This window comes from Myodes glareolus, chromosome 11 (genome assembly GCF_982192425.1).
Source record: "Myodes glareolus chromosome 11, mMyoGla1.1, whole genome shotgun sequence".
NCBI classification, from domain to species: Eukaryota; Metazoa; Chordata; class Mammalia; order Rodentia; family Cricetidae; genus Myodes; species Myodes glareolus.
In genome coordinates this window covers 9,144,014-9,165,828 of record NC_142036.1, presented here as the reverse complement: position 1 = coordinate 9,165,828, position 21,815 = coordinate 9,144,014, and positions in this window count along the sequence as shown.

The window sequence follows — 21,815 nt, the reverse complement described above, 5'->3', positions numbered from 1 at the left end:
ACCTGTGTGGGTGGCAGGACAGGATACTGATTGTAACTGGGCAGGAGGGAGTTCCTTGGTTTTAATAGCCTGCCTGCAGCAAAATAGACATTCAGTCAGGAAGATTTCTGGCCAGCAAGGGGCACTGATCCCATAGCAGAAGATCCAGCAGAAGGAAGATCCATCAGAGGGCAAGGTCCCTGGACAACAAAGGAACCTAACCCTGTACCAGAAGATCCATTGGAGAGGATCTGAAGGAAGAGATGGGCAGGTGACAAGGCAAGAATTCCTCCAACAATCTGAAAAACAACAAGAAAACACCAGATCCCAGTGATCTTACAAGAGAAGGACTTGAACACCCTATTCTGGAAGAAGTGGAAAACAGTGTCATTATGAAAGCAGTAGAATCCCATAAAAAGGGTATGAATAACTCACTTAAAGAAATGGAAGAGAAGTATAAAAAAAGTTTGAAGAAATGAGTAAATCTGTAAATGACACCCAGGAAACCAAGAAAAAAAAACAATCAAACAGGTAATGGAAACAATTCAAGAATAGAAAACTGAAATGGAAGCAATGAAGAAATCACAAACTGAGGGCCGGCTGGATATGAAAAATCTAGGTAAACAAACAGAGACTTCAGAAACAAGCATAACCAATAGAATACAAGAGAGAGAAGAACAAATCTCAGATTCTGAAGACACCATAGAGAAAATAAACGCTCTGTTCAAAGAAAACAGCAAATTCTCATCACAAAACAGTTAGGGAATCTGTAACACAACAAAAAAACCAAATCTAAGAAGAATAGGGGTAGAAGAAGGAGAAGAATTGCAGATCAAAGGCCCAGAAAGTATATTCAACAAAATTATAGAAGAAAATTTTTCTTACCTAAAGAACGATATTCCTATGAAGATTCAAGAAGCATACAGAACATCAAATAGACTGGATCCAAAAAAAAAATCACCTCGCCATATAATAATCAAAACACAAAACCTTCAGATTAAAGAACAATATTATGAGCTGCAAAGAAAAAAGGTCAAGTAATTTATAAAGGTAAACCTATCAGACTTATACCGGACTTCTCTATGGAAACCATGAAAGCCAGAAGGTCCTGGATAGAGGTACTGCAGAAACTAAGAGACCATGGATGCAAGCCCAGACTACTATACCCGTCCAAAGTATTGTTCACTATCAACGGAGAAAACAAAATAATCCAGGATAAAAACAAATTTAAACAATATGTAGCCACAAATTCAGCCTTACAGAAAGTATTAGAAGGAAAATCACAACCCAAGGAAACCAAAATTTCCAACACTGCCTACAATAACTCAGACATCTAGTGACCCTTCACAAGCACAACTCAAAGAAGGTTGTTCTCTACTACTCCCCCAAAAGAAAATAACCAAAGACAACAACCACTGGTCATTAATATCACTTAACATCAAATGACTCAATTCACCTATTAAAAGGCACAGACTTAGAGATTGTATATGAAAACAGGATCCAACAATATGCTGTTTACAAGAAACACATCTCAACCACAAGGACACACACCTACTCAGAGTAAAGGGTTAGGAATAGGTTTTCCAAGCATATGTACCTAAGAAACAAGTGGGTGTGGCCATTCTAATTTCTAAAAAAATTGACTTCAAATTAAATCAATCAGAAGAGATGGAGATTGAAATTTTATACTCATAACAGAAACAATTCATCAGGAGGAAGTCTCAATCCTGAATATCTATGCCCCTAATATAAAGGCACCCACTTATGTAAAAGATACACTTCTAGAACTCAAGACAGCCATCAAACCACACACACTAATAGTAGGAGACTTCACCACACCTCTCTCACAAAAGGACAGGTCAATCAGACAGAAACCTAACAGAGAAATAAGAAAATTAATAGAGATAAAGAATTAAATGGACTTAACAGACATCTATAGAACATTCCACCCAAATAGGAAAGAATATACCTTCTTCTCCGCAGCTCATGGAACCTTCTCAAAAATTGACCACATACTCGGTAACAAAGCAAACTTGCACAGATACAAAAAAAATATTAGTAACCACCAGTGTCTTATCAGATCACCATGGATTAAAGTTACAATTCAACAACAATGCTACCCTCAGAGAGGCTACAAACTCATGGAAGCTGAACAGTCATCTATTGAGTCACCCCTGGGTCATGGAAAAAATAAAGAAAGAAGTTAAAGTCTTCCTTGAATTTAATGAAAATAAAGACACAACATACTTAAACCTATGGGACACTATGAAAGCAGTGCTAAGAGGAAAGTTCATAGCACTAAGTGCCCAATTAAAGAAAACGTAGAAAGCACACATTGGAGACATAACAGCACACTTGAAAGCTCTACAAAAAAAAAGAAGCTGATTCACCCAGGAGGAGTAGAAGACTGGAAATAATCAAACTGAGGGCTGAAATCAACAAAATTGAAACACAGAAAACAATCCAAAGAATCAATGAAAGAAAAAGCTGGTTTTTGGAGAAAATCAGCAAGATTGATAAACCCCTATCCAAACTAATCAAACGGCAGAGAGGGAACATTCAAATCAGTAAGATCAGAAATGAAAAGGGGGGCATAACCTAAGACACAGAGGAAATTCAGAAAATCATTAGATCTTTCTACAAAAGCTTATTTGCCAGAAAATTGGAAAATGTAAAAGAAATGGACATTTTTTAATAAGTACCATATACCAAAGTTGAACCAAGACCAGGTGAACAATCTAAATAGATCTGTTAGTAGCAAAGAACTAGAAGCTGTTATCAAAAACATCCCTACCAAAAAAACCCAGGGCCAGATGGTTTCAATGCAGAATTCTACCAGAACTTCCAGGAAGATCTAATACCTATATTCCTTAATGTATTTCACAATATAGAAACAGAAGAGTCATTGCCAAACTCTTTTTATGAAGCTACAGTTACCCTGATCCCAAAATCACACAAAGACTTATCCAAGAAAGAGAATTACAGGCCAATCTCACTCATGAACATCGACGCAAAAATTCTCAATAAAATACTGGCAAACCGAATCCAAGAACACATTAGAAAAAATATCCATTATGATCAAATAGGCTTCATCGCAGAGATGTAGGGCTGATTCAACATATGCAAATCTATCAATGTAATCCATCATATAAATAAACGGAAAGAAAGAAACCATATGATCATTTCATTGGATGCTAAAAACGCATTTGACAAAATTCAACACCCCTTTATGATAAAGGTGTTGAAGCAATTGGGGGTACAAGGATCATATCTAAATATAATAAAAGCTATTTACAGCAAGCCGGCAGCTAACATCAAATTGAATGGAGACAAACTCAAAGATATTCCACTAAAATCAGGAACACGACAGACAAGGCTGTCTACTCTCTCCATACCTCTTCAATATAGTGCTTGAAATTCTAGCAATAGCAATAAGACAACATAAGGGAATCAAGGGGATTCGAATTGGAAAGGAAGAAGTTAAACTTTCATTATTTGCAGATGATATGATAGTGTACATAGGTGACCCAAAAACTCTACCAAAGAACTCCTACAGATAATAAACACCTTTTGTAATGTGGTAGGATACAAGATCAAATCCAAAAAATCAGTTGCCCTCCTATACACTAAGGATAAAGAAGCAGAGAGGGAAATCAGAGAAACATCACCTGTCACGATAGCCACAAATAGCATAAAATACCTTGGGGTAACTCTAACCAAGGAAGTGAAAGACCTATTTGACAAGAACTTTAAGTCTTTGAAGAAAGAAATTGAGGAGGATACCAGAAAATGGGAAGATCTCTCTTGCTCTTGGATTGGGAGAATCAACATAGTAAAAATGGCAATTCTATCAAAAGCAATTTATAGATTCAGTGCAATCACAAACAAAATTCTTCTTCATAGCCACTGAGAGAACAACAATCAATTCTTATGGAAAAATAAAAAACCCAGGATAGCCAAAACAATCTTATACAATAAAGGAACTTCTGGAGGCATTACCATCCCTGACTTCAAACTCTATTACTTAGCCAGAGTATTGAAAACAGCTTGGTATTAGCATAAGAACAGAGTTGCCAGCATATGGAAGCAAATAGAAAACCCAGATATTAACCCGCAAACCTATGAACATCTTATTTTCAACAAGGGAGCTAAAGGTATACAATGGAAGAAGAAAAGCATTTTTACCAAATGGTGCTGGCATAACTGGATGTCAACTTGTAGAAGAATGAATGTAGAAGCATATCTATCACCATGCACAAAACTCAAGTCCAAATGGATTAAAGACCTTAATCTTAATCTGACCACTTTGAACCTGATAGAAGAGAAAGTGGGAAGTAGTCTACAAGATATAGACACAGGAGACCACTTCCTAGGTAGAGCTCTAGTAGCAGAGACAATAAGAGAATCAATGAATAAATGAGACCTCCTGAAACTGAGAAGCTTCTGTAAAGTAAAGGACACTGTCAGTAAGACAAAATGACCAACTGGACTAGGAGTGATGGATCATGTGATCAAACTGGACACTCTGAACGTGGCTGGCAATGAAGGCTGACTGAGAAGCCAAGGACAATGACCCTGGGTTTTGATTCTGCAACCTGGACTGACTTTGTGGGAGCCTGGTTTGTTTGGATGCTCAGCTTTATAGACCTCTATGGAGGCGGGGCACCCTGACTGCTCTTAAGACTTGAGAGGGAGGGGCTGATAGATAGGGGGAGGGAAAAGGAAGGTGGAGAGGAGGTGGAAATTTTTAATAAATAAATAAATAAATAAATAAATAAATAAATTTTAAGAAAGAATGTTAGTTTACAAATTAAAAAAAATAATTCTGGTAGGTTCTTTTTCAACTTGTATTACAAGGAAGAAGCAGTGCTTTCTGTTGAGCCAGACCACACCTCTGTCTTCTCACATTGGATATCAAATACATCTCATTATTAGGATTCTCTCTCCCTAAAACTCCTTCATGTGTATAGAAGATCAAAAGCTTACTTTAATAAACTGGAGCCAAAGTGTCTTTAAGATTAACACCAACAACGAACTATCACTAAGACCCATGCATGAAATTCTTACACTGGAACTCAATCAGAATCTTGGTGTGAAGGGAATCAGTGACTAATTGTTTTGCTAAAAAGACCTATTAAACTGAATCATTTAGGGAATTTAAACAGTCTTACCTAATGAAAAGAAAATAGCACAAATGTGTCTTTTTATTGATCATCTTGCTTATTCTCTGCATGATTTCCTGTCATATGTTAATTTCTTACATGATCAGCATTCATTGTACCACCTTTAAAAATCTTCTAATGGAGAAACGTTAAATATTAAATAATATTAAATATTAAAAAGAAAATCAAAATCCTTCCTTTGAAAACTCCATATTCACCATGTCTAATGATCTCAGAAAATTGTTGCAGATAGGAGTTGAGAGTATTTTCACTACAGAAATAATAGATACAAGGCAAATATGAATGATAGAATACCTTTTGCCTTGCAAGCAAGTAATTCTCAACTCCCATCACTTTAGTCTGTGGCTTCAATACATTATGAACAAATGCCTGTTCTTCTGTGTTTATAGCCAATTGCAGGGATCCCCATAATCATTTCTTTTCATCAATTTATAGGCTAAGGAAACCTCCAAACAATTGTGCAGTAGTTTTGTCAGCCCTCTTGTGGTTAACAGTCTAAGCACCCAACCTGCTATTAAAGGGTTAAAATAACATTCCTTATACTAATAATCCCACATGCATCTCTTCCACTATAGACAGAAATCTATAGAACTGTTTATAGGTTTCTTTATCATCTACAGTAAGATATATACTGGCAGAAAGAAAACAAAGTTATTTTTTCTTTGTATCTTTTGCCAGTTTAAAAATGAAAATTTTAATTATTAAAAGCTCCATTCTGTACTTGATAATTCTTCTCATACCATTACTCATTTGACAAAATCATGGCAAAGTGTGACACAGAGGAACATAAGACTCAGATTCTGACAGTAACTTTTTGTTTTCCTCTGTGTGTCAAAAGTGTGTGTTTGTTTAGAGGGAATTGACCATTTCAAAATTCAATGTAAACAAAATTTGCTACTCAAAATCAAGGCTAAAAAAACCTTCCCTCTCAAACACCTGTAAAATATAAAACTCCTTTTCACTGTTCTAGTTGATATCCATCTATAATTGGTGAAAAACACAATCCTTTTTCAGAAAACTGGGCAATGTGTGCAACCCACTGCTGCTGAGGACAGAATCATTACTCTTACATTTATTCTCAGCTTGGCATCCCACTAATCATTCACCAATGCCATATGAGCATGAAGAGCCCAGCACACTGTCAAACCAGCTGTCCTTCCAACAAGTGATTCTATAATACCAGCACGTCCAAGTACTTTTTTAAATGTTGATAAGCCCAGTTAGTATTATAGTTGAATACAGATAATCTGAAGAAAGCACATTTGAAGGTCACAGCTTCTGAGTGTTTCATCAAGACAAGTATGAATCCTGTAGCTACATGTGAACAGAAAATTTGAGAACAGTGAACATCATCATTGGTCATACACACTATGAGTCACATGCCCAGTATCTTTTTTCTTAAACCAAGAAAGTCTCACTTCATAGAACAGCCTGGAATAGAGAAGCACTGACAGAACATACAAACTTTGATTGAGGCTCGTGTGAAAAGGAGATTGGGACTCAAGGGTCAGAACTGGACTTTCAGTCTGAGACTGGGACAGCTTTGAATTGTTGAGTCTGTAGAGGAAACAAGAAAGGAGCAGAATACAGGGCAACTGTCCCTCTTAGATTGTGCAATTCATTGTGAGTTTTCTGAAGGAAATAGATGCAGAGACCTACAGAATAATTTCTTGATTCCAACCTTGTTTACCTATTCCTAGACAAATGTGAAATGATGAGGATCATGAAATCCAAACAATGGTGGGTGTACATGAAGATAAATTCCTCCCCTCTGCTCATATACAATACTATACCTGTCTCCCATGTCCTCTTTGCAATATTGAGTACGCCATATGGCTGTCATTTAGGAATCCTAGAAACTAAGAATAGTCTGTAAGTTTTTCTGACCTGACTGGATATCCACCTACGTCTTCATCCTTAGAAATCTCATTTTTGAGTCCTTGATCCATTATAAATGATGTTTAGGATACGATTTTCCATGTTGGTGACAGATATTTTCAATGGAGGGGTAGCTGTTCAGTACAGGTTCAGAGAGACTTCACCAGCTATACATGCTGTGTCACCTTGTTTGTGAAACTATGATAATTTGGGGGATATTTAGAGATATTCATTTCAGATATTATGTATCATCCTTTGTTCTTTCAAATTTTTCTAATGTTCAGACAGAATTTGACAAAAATATCACAGAGTTTAATATAGGTCTTGTTAAATAAACGGGGATTTGTTAACTGACACAGGGGTATGGTAAGAGTTCATTTACACTGTTGATTTGTTTTAACTACATGGGTGAGTCACTGGTTCAGGGTCTGTATTATGGTTGTATTTACATTCCTGAGACAGTCTATGGAAGAGATCACAAATCACTTAACAAAACTTTAATGAGGAATGTCCAAGTATATCTGAAGACACAATTTTCAAACATTTTTCTTTGTCATAGGTGGACCCTTCTCTGTCACATTTAAAAATATCACTAATCAGTGTGAACACTTGAGTATTTATTTAATATGATGCTTTAAATTCTATTATCAACTGATGTGTTTTTCTGCTCAAAAGAGTCTATCTTTGGAAGGCATTAAACATTGCTAGCAGAGTTTTATTTTTTTATTTTTTTTAATAAACTTTTTTTTCAAAGTTTATTAAATTATGAAAGTTTCCATTTCTGCCCCTCCTCCCAACACCCTCCCACTCCCTCGTCCCCCTCCTCCTCCCTATTCATCCCAAAGAGCAGTCATTGCTTCAAGCCCTGTGGGAAGATCAAGTTCCTCGCTCCTCCCTCCAGGTCCAGGAAGGTGAGTATCCAAACAGACTGGATCCCAAAAATCCAGTATATGCAGAGGAAACAAGTCCCAGTGTCATTGTCAATGGATTTTCAGAAAGACTCCGGGTCAGCGACATTCAGAGAATTCGGCCACATTCAGAAAATCTGGTTGGATCACGTGCTCATTCATTCCCAGTCCAACTGGCCTTGGTGAACTCTCATTAGATCAGTCCCCTTGTATCAGTGGGTGATCGCACCCTTCGCGGTCCTGAGTTTTTTTTTTTTTTCATGTTCTTCCTCCTTCTGTCCCTCATTTGGACCATGGGGGGCTCAGTCCGGTGCTCCAATGTGGGTCTCCATCTGTATTGCCATCCATCGTCGGATGAAGGATCTATGGTGATAAGCAAAATATTCATCAGTATGGTTATAGGCCAAGGCTGGTTCAGGCACCCTCTCCTCTGTCCAGAGAAGAATCTGGGGATCTCTCCTTGGACCTGGGATCCCATTTATAATCAAGTCTCTTGTAAACCCTAAAATGACTCCCTTAGTTGAGATATATTCTTCCCTGATCCCATATCCATCCTTCCTCCCTCCCCCCATCTCAGTCCCCCGAGTTTTCCCCATTCCTCCCCTACTCCCTTCTCTCTAACCCTCTCCCCTTCCAGCAACCCTTCCACTCCCCCCCCCATGCACCCGAGGTTACCTGGGACTCTTGCCTATTTCCAATCTCCAGGAGGATAAGTACATGATTTTCTTCAGATTAACCTTCTTATTTAGCTTCTCTAGGATCTCGAATAATAGGCTGAAAGACCTTTAATTATGGCTAGAATCCACTTATGAGTGAATACATACCATATTTCTCTTTTTGGGTCTGGCTTACCTCACTCAGTAAAGCGTTTTCTATGTCCATCCATTTGTATGCAAAATTCAAGATGTCATTGTTTTTTACCACTGAGTAAAACTCTAGTGTATATATGTTCCACACCTTCTTTAACCATTCTTCTATTGAGGGGCACCTAGGTTGTTTTCAGGTGCTGGCTATTACAAATAGTGCTGTTATGAACATAGTTGAACAAATGCTTTTGTGGTATGATAGGGCATCTCTTGGGTATATTCCCAAGAGTGGAATTGCTGGGTCTTGAGGGAGGTTGACTCCCACTTTCCTGAGAAACCACCACACTGATTTCCACAGTGACTGCACAAGTTTGCATTCCCACCAACAATGGATGAGAGTTCCCCTCTCTCCACATCCTCTCCAGCATAGGCTAACATTGGTGTTTTTGACTTTAGCTAATCTGACCGGTGAAAAATGCTATCTCATAGTTGTTTTGATTTGCATTTCCCTGATTGCTAAGGAGGTTGAGCACGACCTTAAGTGTCTTTTGGCCATTTGGAGTTCTTCTGTTGAGAATTCTCTGTTCAGATCAGCACCCCATTTTTTAATTGGGTTAATTAGAGTTTTATTGTCTAGTTTCGTGAGTTCTTTGTATATTTTGGAAATCAGGCCTTTATCTGATGAGGGGTTGGTGAAGATCTTCTCCCAGTCAGAAGGTAGCCTTTTTGTCTTACTGAAGGTGTCCTTTGCTTTACAGAAGCTTCTCAGTTTCAGGAGGTCCCACTTATTCATTGTTGCTCTTATTGTCTGTGCTACTGGGGATCTACCCAGGAAGTGGTCTCCTGTGTCTATGTCTTGTAGATTACTTCCCACTTTCTCTTCTATCTGGTTCAAAGTGGTCAGATTAATGTTGAGGTCTTTAATCCATTTGGACTTGATTTTTGTGCATGGTGATAGATATGGATCTACTTTCATTCTTCTACAGGTTGACATCCAGTTATGCCAGCACCATTTGTTAAAGATGTTTTCCTTCTTCCATTGCATACCTTTAGCCCCCTTGTCGAAAATCAAGTGTTCATAGGTTTGTGGCTTAATATCTGGGTCTTCTATTCGATTCCATAGGTCGACTTCTCTGTTCTTATGCCAATACCAAGCTGTTTTCAATACTGTAGCTCTGTAATAGAGTTTGAAGTCAGGGATGGTTATACCTCCAGACGTTCTGTTATTATATAAGATTGTTTTGGCTATCCTGGGTTTTTTGTTTTTCCATATATAATTAATAATTATTCTTTCAAGGTCTGTGAAGAAGTTTGATGGGATTTTCATGGGGATTGCATTGAATCTATAGATTGCTCTTGGTAGAATTGTCATTTTTACTATGTTGATCCTCCCAATCCAAGAGCAAGGGAGATCTTTCCATTTTCTGGTATCATCCTCAATTTCTTTCTTCAAGGACTTAAAGTTCTTATCAAATAGGTCTTTCACTTCCTTGGTCAGAGTTATCCCAAGATATTTTATGTTATTTGTGGCTATTGTGAATGGTGAAGTTTCTCTGATTTCCCTCTCTCCTTCTTTATCCTTTGTGTACATGAGGGCCACTGATTTTTTGGAGTTGATCTTGTATCCTGCCACATTACTAATGGTGTTTATCAGCTGTAGGAGTTCTTCGGTAGAGTTTTTGTGGTCGCTCATGTATACTATCATATCGTCTGCAAATAATGAGAGTTTAATTTTTTCCTTTCCAATTAGAATCCCTTTGATCCACTTATGTTGTCGTATTGCTATTGCTAGAACTTCTAGCACTATATTGAAGAGGTATGAAGAGAGTGGACAGCCTTGTCTTGTTCCTGACTTCAATGGAGTGGCTTTGAGTTTCTCTCCCTTCAGTTTGATGTTGGCTGTCGGCTTGCTGTAAATAACTTTGATTATATTTAGGTATGATCCTTGTATCCCCAATCTCTCCAAGACCTTTATCATAAAGGGATGTTGGATTTTGTCAAATGCTTTTTCAGCATCTAATGAGATAATCATATGGTCTTTTTCTTTCAGTTTATTTATATGATGGATTACATTGATGGATTTGTGTATGTTGAACCAGCCCTGCATCTCTGGAATGAAGCCTACTTGATCATAATGGATAATTTTTCTAATGTGTTCTTGTAATCGGTTTGCCAGGATTTTGTTGAGAATTTTTGCGTCCATGTTCATGAGTGAGATTGGCCTGTAATTCTCTTTCTTGGTTGTATCTTTATGTGGTTTTGGTATCAGGGTAACTGTAGCTTCATAAAAAGAGTTTGGCAATGACTCTTCTGTTTCTATGTTGTGAAATACCTTAAGGAGTATAGGTATCAGCTCTTCTTGAAAGTTCTGGTAGAATTCTGCATTGAAACCATCTGGCCCTGGGCTTTTTTTGTTTGGGAGGTTTTTGATAACTGCTTCTAATTCTTTGTGACTAACAGCTCTATTTAGATTGTTCACCTGGTCTTGATTTAACTTTGGTATATGGTATTTATCTAAAAACCAATCCATTTCTTGTACATTTCCCAACTTTGTGGCATATAAACTTTCGTAGTAAGATCTAATGATTCTCTGAATTTTCTCTATGTCTGTTGTTATGTCCCCCTTTTCATTTCTGACCTTATTAATTTGCAAGTTCTCTCTCTGTCGTTTGATTAGTTTGGCTAGGGGTTTGTCAATCTTGTTGATTTTCTCCAAGAACCAACTTTTTGTTTCGTTGATTTTTTTGATTGTTTTCTGTGTTTATATTTTGTTGATTTCAGCCCTCAGTTTTATTATTTCCAATCTTCTACTCCTCCTGGGAGAGTCTGATTCTTTTTTTTTCCAGAGCTTTGAGATGTGCTTTTAAGTCTCCAATATATGCTTTCTCCGTTTTCTTTAATTGGGCACTTAGTGCTATGAACTTTCCTCTTAGCACTGCTTTCATTGTGTCCCATAGATTTGAGTATGTTGTGTCTTATTTTCATTAAATTCAAGGAAGACTTTAACTGCTTTCTTTATTTCTTCCTTGACCCAGGGATGATTCATTAGTTGACTGTTAAACTTCCACACATTTGTAGGCTTTCTGGTGTTAGAATTGTTATTGAATTCTAACTTTATTCCGTGGTGATCCGACAAGACACAGGTGGTTACTAATATTTTTTGTATCTATGGAAATTTGCTTTGTTTCCGAGTATGTGGTCAACTTTTGAGAAGGTTCCATGAGCTGCAGAGAAGAAGGTATATTCCTTCCTGTTTTGGTGGAATGTTCTATAGATATCTGTTAAGTCCATTCGATTCATTACCTGTAGTAATTCTCTTATTTCTCTGTTGAGTTTCTGTCTGATTGACCTGTCCTTTTGTGAGAGAGGTGTGTTGAAGTCTCCTACTATTAGTGTGTGTGGTTTGATGACTGCCTTGAGTTCTAAAAGTTTTTCTTTTATATAAGTGGGTGCTTTTATATTAGGGGCATAGATATTCAGGGTTGAGACTTCCTCCTGATGAATTGTTCCTGTTATGAGTATAAAATGTCCTTCTCCATCTCTTCTGATTGATTTTAGTTTGAAGTCAGCTTTGTTGGATATTAGAATGGCCATGCCTGCTTGTTTCTTAGGTCTGTTTGCTTGGAAAACCTTTTCCCAACCCTTTACTCTGAGTTGATGTCTATCTTTGTGGTTGAGGTGTGTTTCTTGTAAACAGCAGAATGTAGGATCCTGTTTTCGTATCCAATCTCTTAGTCTGTGCCTTTTTATAGGTGAATTGAGACCATTAATATTAAGTGATATTAATGACCAGTGGTTGTTGATTCCAGTTATTATTTTTTTTGTGTGTGTGTGTAGTAGAGTTTGTGTATTTCTCTTCTTTGAGTTGTGGTTCGAAGGATCACTAAATGTCTGGGTTATTGTAGGCAGTGATGGCAATGTTGGATTCCTTGGGTTGTGATTTTCCTTCTATTACTTTCTGTAAGGCTGGATTTGTGGCTACGAATTGTTTAAATTTATTTTTATCCTGGAATATTTTGTTTTCTCTGTTGATAGTGAACGATAGCTTGGCTGGGTATAGTAGTCTGGGTTTGCATCCATGGTCTCTTAGTTTCTGCAGTACCTCTATTCAGGATCTTCTGGCTTTCATGGTTTCCATAGAGAAGTCAGGTGTAAGACTGATAGGTTTACCTTTATATGTTACTTGACCTTTTTCCTTTGCAGCTCTTAAAATTCTTTCTTTAATATGTATGTTTTGTGTTTTGATTATTATATGGCGAGGGGATGTTTTTTTCTGATCCAGTCTATTTGGTGTTCTGTATGCTTCTTGAACCTTCATAGGAATATCATTCTTTAGGTTGGGAAAGTTTTCTTCTATAATTTTGTTGAATATATTTTCTGGGCCTTTGATCTGCAGTTCTTCTCCTTCTTCAATCCCTATTCTTCTTAGATTTGGTTTTTTTATTGTGTCCCATATTTCCTGAATGTTTTGTGAAGAGAATTTGTTGCATTTACCGTTTTCTTTGACCAGAGCATTTATTTTCTCTATGATATCTTCAGAATCTGAGATTCGTTCTTCTATCTCTTGTATTCTATTGGTTATGCTTGATTCTGTAGTCTCTGTTCGTTTACCTATGTTTTCCATATCCAGCCGGTTCTCGGTTTGTGTTTTCTTCATTGCATCCATTTCAGTTTTCAGTTCTTGAACTGTTTCCTTTACCTCTTTGATTGTTTTTTCTTGGTTTCTCAGGGTCTCATTTACGGATTTACTTATTTCTTCAAACTTTTCGTTATATTTCTCAACTATTTCTATACTCATTTATTCAAATTTTTTGTTATATTTCCAGCCAGGGTGTGCCTACAGCCCTGCTAGCAGAGTTTTAAATGTAGTCATCTGTACACACTTGACACCAGGGAATCCCCTCTTTTGCATAATAAAACTGCAGTAATGTGACCACATTATCACAATATATCTCATTCCCTATTCATCCCAGAAATTGGTTTGTGTGAACAGATTAGGAAGAAGTGAATATACAGATGTTTGAGAGTGGAGTTTGTGAACAATCAAAAGTGGAATCACAATTATTGTTAATACTAATGTCATGCGAGATCAGCTGAGTTCCAAAAAACCATTTTTATTAGAACATATTCTAAAAGCCAGAGAAATGTTTCAGTTGGTAAAGGCTTCATCCACATCCCAAATGACATGAAATTCGGCTTTGTACCCTATCTTAAGAGACACAGTTAGAAACAAATAAATTTGACTTTACAAACACAAAATATTTGTGATTAGAGAAAGGAAAGACCCCTATGTTCTTTGTCTTTGGGAAGTTCGAAGCAAAGACAGAAAACCAGAGTTCCTGAGATTGATTAGACCTGAGTGCCCCCTGCTGGTTCAGGGTTCTCTTCAGGGAGGTGTGTGTCTGTCCTTGGTACTGCAATTTCCTCATTTGTACCATAGTTTGTGGCTTTGTCTTTACTGGTCAGAAAGTTAAGCTGCAAGAAGGACATGTTTTTGAGTATTTTTTTTTAGTGATGGAGATGTGACTCTTGAGGGATAGGTTGTATATACTTGTTGCTATCATCATAAGTTATATGCCCCATCCATTCAAACTTCCTTCCTGGGAACTGTCTGTTTCAGTTCTAATTGTAACCACTGCTAATGGAATAGCCAGGCACAAAGCAAGTAAGGCACATTGACTGTGAAGGCATCACCAGCCCAGATCCTTACTCCTGAAATTGTATCTGGGACAGGATTTCTGTAAATTACAGGTTGTCAAAACCAACATGGACGCATGTATGAAATATTAACAATCACGAGGTACAGAAGTCCCAACAGTCTCATCTTCTGAGATAACCTCCTGTTCTTCAGAGGCCAGTCTTCTGTGGGAGAGATGAGAGCTCCCACCCCCATACTGGGATTTAATTTAGATCTAGAAAATGTATTTGCACGCAGGGTATCAGTCTTCATGTTAAAAATGGGGGAGGCGGTTACTACTCTGTTTGGTTATTAGAATATGACCACCAGTACCTCTGAATTCCTACAGTGTGTGTCTAAATTCAGAAAACAATCTAACAAATGAAGCAAACAAATCAAGACTTGAACACTGAAATGGAGGCAATAAAGAAAACACAGATTGAGGGAATTAAGGAAATGGAAATTCTGAACAGGAACTACAGAGGCAAGTATAACCAAAAATATACAATAGATTGATGAATCTTAGATGTTGAAGACACTATAAAAATCAATTTACTTGTCAAAGAAAATGATAAAACCAACAAATTATTAACACAAACAATCCAGGAGATCTGGGACACCATAAAAAGGCCAAACCTAAGAATAACAGGAATAGAAGAAGAAGAACTCCAGCTCAAAGACACAGAAAATATATTCAACAAAATCAAAGAGAAAAAAATCCCAAACTAAAAGAGAATATTCCCATGAAGAGAGAAGCTTACAGAACAACAAATACAATGGATCAAAAAAATGTCTCCTCCCCTTAATATAAAAGGGTAGACATCAGAATTATACTTGATTCTCAATGGAAACTATGAAAGCCAGAAGGTACTGAGCAAATGTGTTGCAGACATAAAGAGACAATGAACGCAGGCCCAGACGACTATACCCACCAAAGATTTAAATTACTGTCAATGGAGAAAACAAGTTATTCCGTGGAAAACAAAGGATTTAAACAACACCTTTTCACAAACACAGAAAGTACTAGAATGAAAACACCAACCAAAGGAAGCTAACTGCACCCATAAAAACACTGGCAACAGATATCTACTCACCAGCAAAACCCAAAGAAGGAAAATACATAACCAATACCACCAAAAAATAACAGGAATTAACAAACACTGGTCATCAATATCTTCACATATCAACATATTCAATCCACGTATAAGAATACACAGGCTAAGGGAAAGTATATGAAAACTAGCCTTCTGCTGTATAGAAGAATCACACCTCAATCTCAAAGACAATCACTGTGTCATAAAAAGGGTTGTACTCAAATAGACTTAAGAAATAAGTGGGTGTAGCTATCCTAATATCTAATAAAATTGATTACAAACTAAAATCTATCAGCAGAGATGGAAAAAGGATACCTTATACTAATAAGAGGAACAATCCACCAAGAAGTAATCACAATCTTAAACAATTATGCCCCTAATAAAAGAACACCCATATATGTAAAAGAATCATTTCTAAAGCTTAAATCACACATCAAACCGCACACAATCATTTCTGTCACTAACATTCTACTCTCACCAATAGACAGGTCAAACATACAGAAATTTAACCAATACATAATATAAATAACATGTCATGATACAAATGGACTTAACACACAGCTATAGAACATTCCACCCAAACACAAAAGAATATACCTTTTTCTCAGCACCTCAAAGAAATTTCTCTAAAATAGACCACATACTTGATAGCAAAGCAAATCTCCACAGGTACAAAACAAAATGGAGTAAACCCCTGTATTCTTATCAGATCACCACAGTTTAAACTTAAAATTTAACAATGTTCTCAGAAATCCTACAAACTCATGGAAATTGACCAATGAACTATTGAACCATCCCTGAGCCAAGGAAGATATCTAGAAAGAAATTAAAGACTTCCTAGAATTAAATGAAATTTAAGGTACAATGTAGCCAAACCCATGGGAAACTATGAAAGCAGTGCTAAGAGGAAAGTACATAGCACTAAGTACACATATAAAGTACGTGGAAAAATCTTAGACCAGTGACTTAAAAGCACACCTGAAAGTTCTAGAACAAAAAGAAGCAGAATCCCTCAGGATAATGAGAAGGCAGGAAATAATCAAATTGAGGCCTGAAACCAATAAAATTGAAAAAAGGACACAGTACAAAGAATCAATGAGACAAATAGTTGGTAATTTGTGAGAATTAACAGGATAGACAAACTCTTATCCAAACTATTCAAAAGACAGAGAGAGAACATCCACATTAACAAAATCATAAATGAAATGGGGACATAACAACAGACACTGAGGAAATCCAGAGAATAATTAGGTCACGTTACAAAAACATATAATCAACAAAATTGGAAAATGCAATAAAAAAATTGACGATTTTCTGAATAGAGACCACATACCAAAATTAAATTAAGACATGGTAAACAATTTAAACAGACCTATAAATTGCACGAAAGTAGAAGCAGTCAACAAAAACAACCCAACCAAAAAATAAAGCCCCAAACTATATGGATTCAGTGCAGAATGATACAAGAGCTTCAAAGAAGAGCTAATACCTATATCCCTCAAAGGTGGGAACATTGCCAATCATACTTATAAGATTATCTTGATGCTGAAACCACACAAAGTCTCCACAACGCAATTGAATTACAGACCAATCTCACTCATGAACATAGAAGCAACAATACTCAATAAAATGCTGGCAAACCAAATCCAAGAACACATCAAAATATATCTTCCTCCATGATCAAGTGTGATTCATCCCATAGAGGTAGAGATGGTTCAACACATGAAAATCTAACAATGCAATGCATCATATAAATAAACTGTAAGAAAAAATACATCATTAGATATTGAAAAGCATTCAGCAAAGTCCAATACCTCTTCATGATAAAGGCCTTGGAGAGATCAGGGACAAAACAAATATCCAAACATAATAAAAACAATGTACAACAATCTGACAGCCAGCATCAAATTAAGTGGAGAGAAACTCAAAATGATTTCCTAGAATAAGGAAAAACACAAAGCTGCACACTCTCTGTATCTCTTCAATATAGTTCTTGAAGTTCTGATTAGAGCAATATGATAACAAAAGGAGATCAGGGGATTCACATTAGAAAGGTGGAAGTCAAACAACCACACAACAGACAAAGGTCTCATCTCCAAAATATATAAGTAACTCCAGAAACAAACCACTAAAATTCTAAATATCCTATTTATAAAAGGGGTACTGAACCGAACAAAATTTCTCAACAGAAGAATTTCAAATGGCCAAAAGATAATTAAGAATAAATTCATCTTCCTTAGCTATCAATGAAATGCAAATCAAAACAATTTCGAGATACCATCTTACATCTGTCAGAATGGCTAAAATTAAAAGCCCCAAAGATTGCTTATGCTGAAGAGGATGTGGATTAAGGTTGAACACTCATAAATTTCTAGTGGGAATGAAAACTTGTGCAACAACTTTGGAAAACTGTGGTGGTTTCTTGGAGAATCAGGAGTCAACCTATCTCAGGATCTAGTAATGGCACTCCTGGTAATATATCGAAGAGAAGCACAATCATACCACAAAAGCATTTGTTCAACTATGTTCATAGCAGAATTATTTGTAATAGCCAGATCTTGGAAACAACCTAGATGCCCCTCAACAGAAGAATGGATAAAGAAAGTGTGATGCATCTACACATTAGAGTACTACTCAGCAGTTAAAAAAAATGATGTCTTGAATTTTGCCTGCCAATGGATGGAAGTAGAAAACATTATCCTGAGTGAGATAACCCAGACGCCCCTAAAAATGAATATGATAAGTGCTCACTCATATGTGGAAACTAACAATAAACAAAGAACTGTGAGCCTATAGTTCATGATCCTAGAGAAGCTAAGTAGTAAAGTGAACCCAAAGAAAAACATATATAGATCCACCTGGAAATTGGAAACAGACAAGATTGCTAGGCAAAAGTTGGAAGCAAGGGGTCAGGGAGTGGGGTAGAGGGAAGGAGAGAATGGGAAGGAGAGTGTTTAAGGGGAGGACTGGGAAGACCTTGGGTGAGTGGGATTGTTGAAATGGAGGAATGACAGACATGGGAGCAGGGAAGGAGATATCTTTATTGAGGGAGCCATTTTGTGTTTTGCAAGAGGTTTGGCTCTAGAGGGGTTCCCATGAGTCCACGGGGATGACCCCAGCTCGGACCCTGAGCAGTGGAGGAGAGGGTAACTGAAGTAGCCCTGTCCCATAGCCAGACAGATGACTATCTTGAACATCAACAGAGAACATTCACCGGGTGACACATGGAGACAGAGACAGAGACTTACATCGGAGCAGTGGACTGAGCTCCCAAGTCCAGTTGATGAGGAGAAGAGGTGAGAATATAATCAAGAAAGTTAGGACTACGAGGGTTGTTCACCCACTGAGACAGTGTGTCTGAGCTAATGAGAGCTCACCAACTCCAGCTTGACTGGGACTGAACGAGCTTGGGATCAAACTGGACATGCTGAGTGGTTGACAATTGGGGCAGTCTGAGGGGCTAAGGATAATGGCACTGGGATGTGTCTATATTGCATACACTGGCTTTTGGGGGATCCTATTTTTTGAATGCAATCTTCCTAAGCGTGGATATGGGATGGGGCTTGGTCCTCCCACAGGGAAGGGTACCTTGCCATCTCTTAGGACTAGAGGAGGAAAGGGTATGTGGGGGAGGGGGAAGTAAGTTAGAGGAGGGAACATAGTGTGAATTTTGATTGGTATTATTTACAATGTAATCAAAAATAAATTTTAAAAAATTAAAAAAGAAACTAGAAAAAAAGCTTCCAAAATTGATAGAGAAATTTTTCTGTCTGCACAGTCACCCAACATTCTATCGTAACATAGGGCTATCAAACTTCAACCTACAAAACCGTAGTACCAAGCTGACATTTCCATGAATCAGAAAATTTGAATATGTGTTCTGCTTTGTAATGACAAAGTTCATCAGATTCTTTCTTCTGTGTCTTTCAAAATATTTAGTAGTTCTTTCATGAAGCAGGAACTACACAGGATCATCCCACCTACTTATGGCAAGTTTGGTAGTCATATTTCTGTCAGTCCTGCTTGTACAGTTCATATAGAATGTTATCAAGCAGTACAGGTATGAATAGTTTTTTATCTAAATGGATAACAAACTCCATGAGGACCTTCTATACCCATTCTCCTCTCTGGAGAAATTGGTGCTGCTTAAAGCAGACATGTCTCATTGTAGAGAAAAGACTAATTTCTATAAAACTTTTAATTATTCAGTAGGTCTTTGGAGCACTGTTGATTGTATATTTAGCTGAAATATATCTCTATATATCTAGAAAACCCAACTAATTTGACTAGAGTATGACTATTATAAATGACTATCTATTAATGTGTATTTCCTAACAATGCATTACACTTTTAAATGACCTGCACAAACACAATACCTTAATCAAGAGCAGAAATATAACATAACAAAATATTCCTTCAATTTTTATCAGTAAACTAAAATCCATACAAATGCAAAATATTAATCTTTATAGCATATCCCATTTTTAATGTAAACAAATATTTATAAACAATCATTGAAGGCATTTGGGTGTTGTTTTCAAGACTATTTCCTGCATATTGGAGCGTGTTGTTAAGGAGATCTTTCATGGCGTATGCTCTGTGGTTGTTTCATCTTAGCCAGCAGTCCTGAAGCTGTCATGGATGTTAGATCCTCTGGGTCATTGTTTCAAGGGCCTTGTTTGATCAAAATATATTAGTCAGTAAGGAATTCACAGCTTTCTATTGTCTTCTGAAACAAAAGCAGAACCTCCTTTCTGAAGTAACATATTTTTAGTCCCAAATATTGAACTTCAGATAACTTTATGTTAGTTTAACTTAGCAGCACATACAATTAAATGTCTCTTTGTTCTTATTTCATTCACAATCAAAAAATTCAAAAAAACACAATAATATATGCAATTCCAAATCTGTGTATTTTCTTTACAGTGCTTATTTTTCTTTAGTCCTTTTATCTATGATTGTCTGTACTATGTCTCTTTAAAGATTTCATTTTTTCTTTAAAGTTATTTTTTTTACAATTTTCTAGTCTCCTTTTCTTCTCTGTCAAGCCTACATATATTTTTGAAGTTTACTGTGACCCATTCAGAGGTTTTGTTCATCTGAATCTTTATTGTCTATCTGCCTGTAATCTTTTACTGACCAGAAGCATCATTATTTTCAATAATAAGTTGTCCTGAATAAAAATAAGACTGCTTGCCCTTTTGGCTCTGCCCAGACCAACATGATGGAGGTGTTTTTGTTGCCAGCTCAATGCATGATGCTCTCCACCCTAGCTCCAGGGAAACATCTGGTCTACACTGCTATCAATCAACCTATAGCACTCTGCTCACATACCTGTTCAAATGTTCCATAGCCGACCACTCAAAATTGTCAGAGTCTTTAGTGCTAGCATGAATCAGGAAACCCTTCCATAAGGAAGCCATGTAGCTTTTGCTATCAATCCGGAATCAGGAAGCCCTCTCTTCAAACAACCAGGGCACCCCTGCTCAATACCAGCCAAAAGAGCCCATCTGGAAAAAATGTGACTACCAAGAAGCTTTACTAAATTTTATTCTTTTCTTGTCTAAAATTTGTTTTCAAGTTCTCTCAGGTTTGATGTGGATGTAGCTGTCCCTCATTGGCATGAGATTTTGTAGACAGAGATTGTTTGTTCATTTCCTGACTGCCAAGCCCTTAAATAATCACACAGAAACTATATAAATTAAAACACTGCTTGGCCTATTATATTAGGTTTCTCATTAATGAATTCTTATACCTTAAATTAACACATTTTTATTATTCTGATTATTGCGACAAACCTGTGACTTATCTAGGTTATATTCCAGGACATTTGTCTCCTTTGGTAGTTACATGGCATCTCTTTCACTCCATCTACTGTTTCTTTATATCTCGGTTCATATTTTGCACTGTCATAGGCCTATAGCAGCAACTAACTCACAGCGTACAGAGGCGAATCCCTGGTCATGTTCCAGTATTTCTAAGAAAATTAACCAGTTTTTTGTTTATTATAAAATAAAGCATATTAGAAGTATACCACAAAATACTACAGGGTAAACATATAGAAAGAATAAATAGACCTCTAAAGAATATGTAAATAAACAGAAGGGGATGATAAATACCACCATAAATAGATTGTCTATACTTCCTTAATTTTGAATTTTCTAAATGCTAATGATAAAGTGACAGCAACTACAGAGAAACATTGAAAAGAATAAAAAAAAACTACAGAAATAAATCAGTCCATATATCTTAAATATGTACTGGCCTCAGAAAGGAAACCAGGACATGGG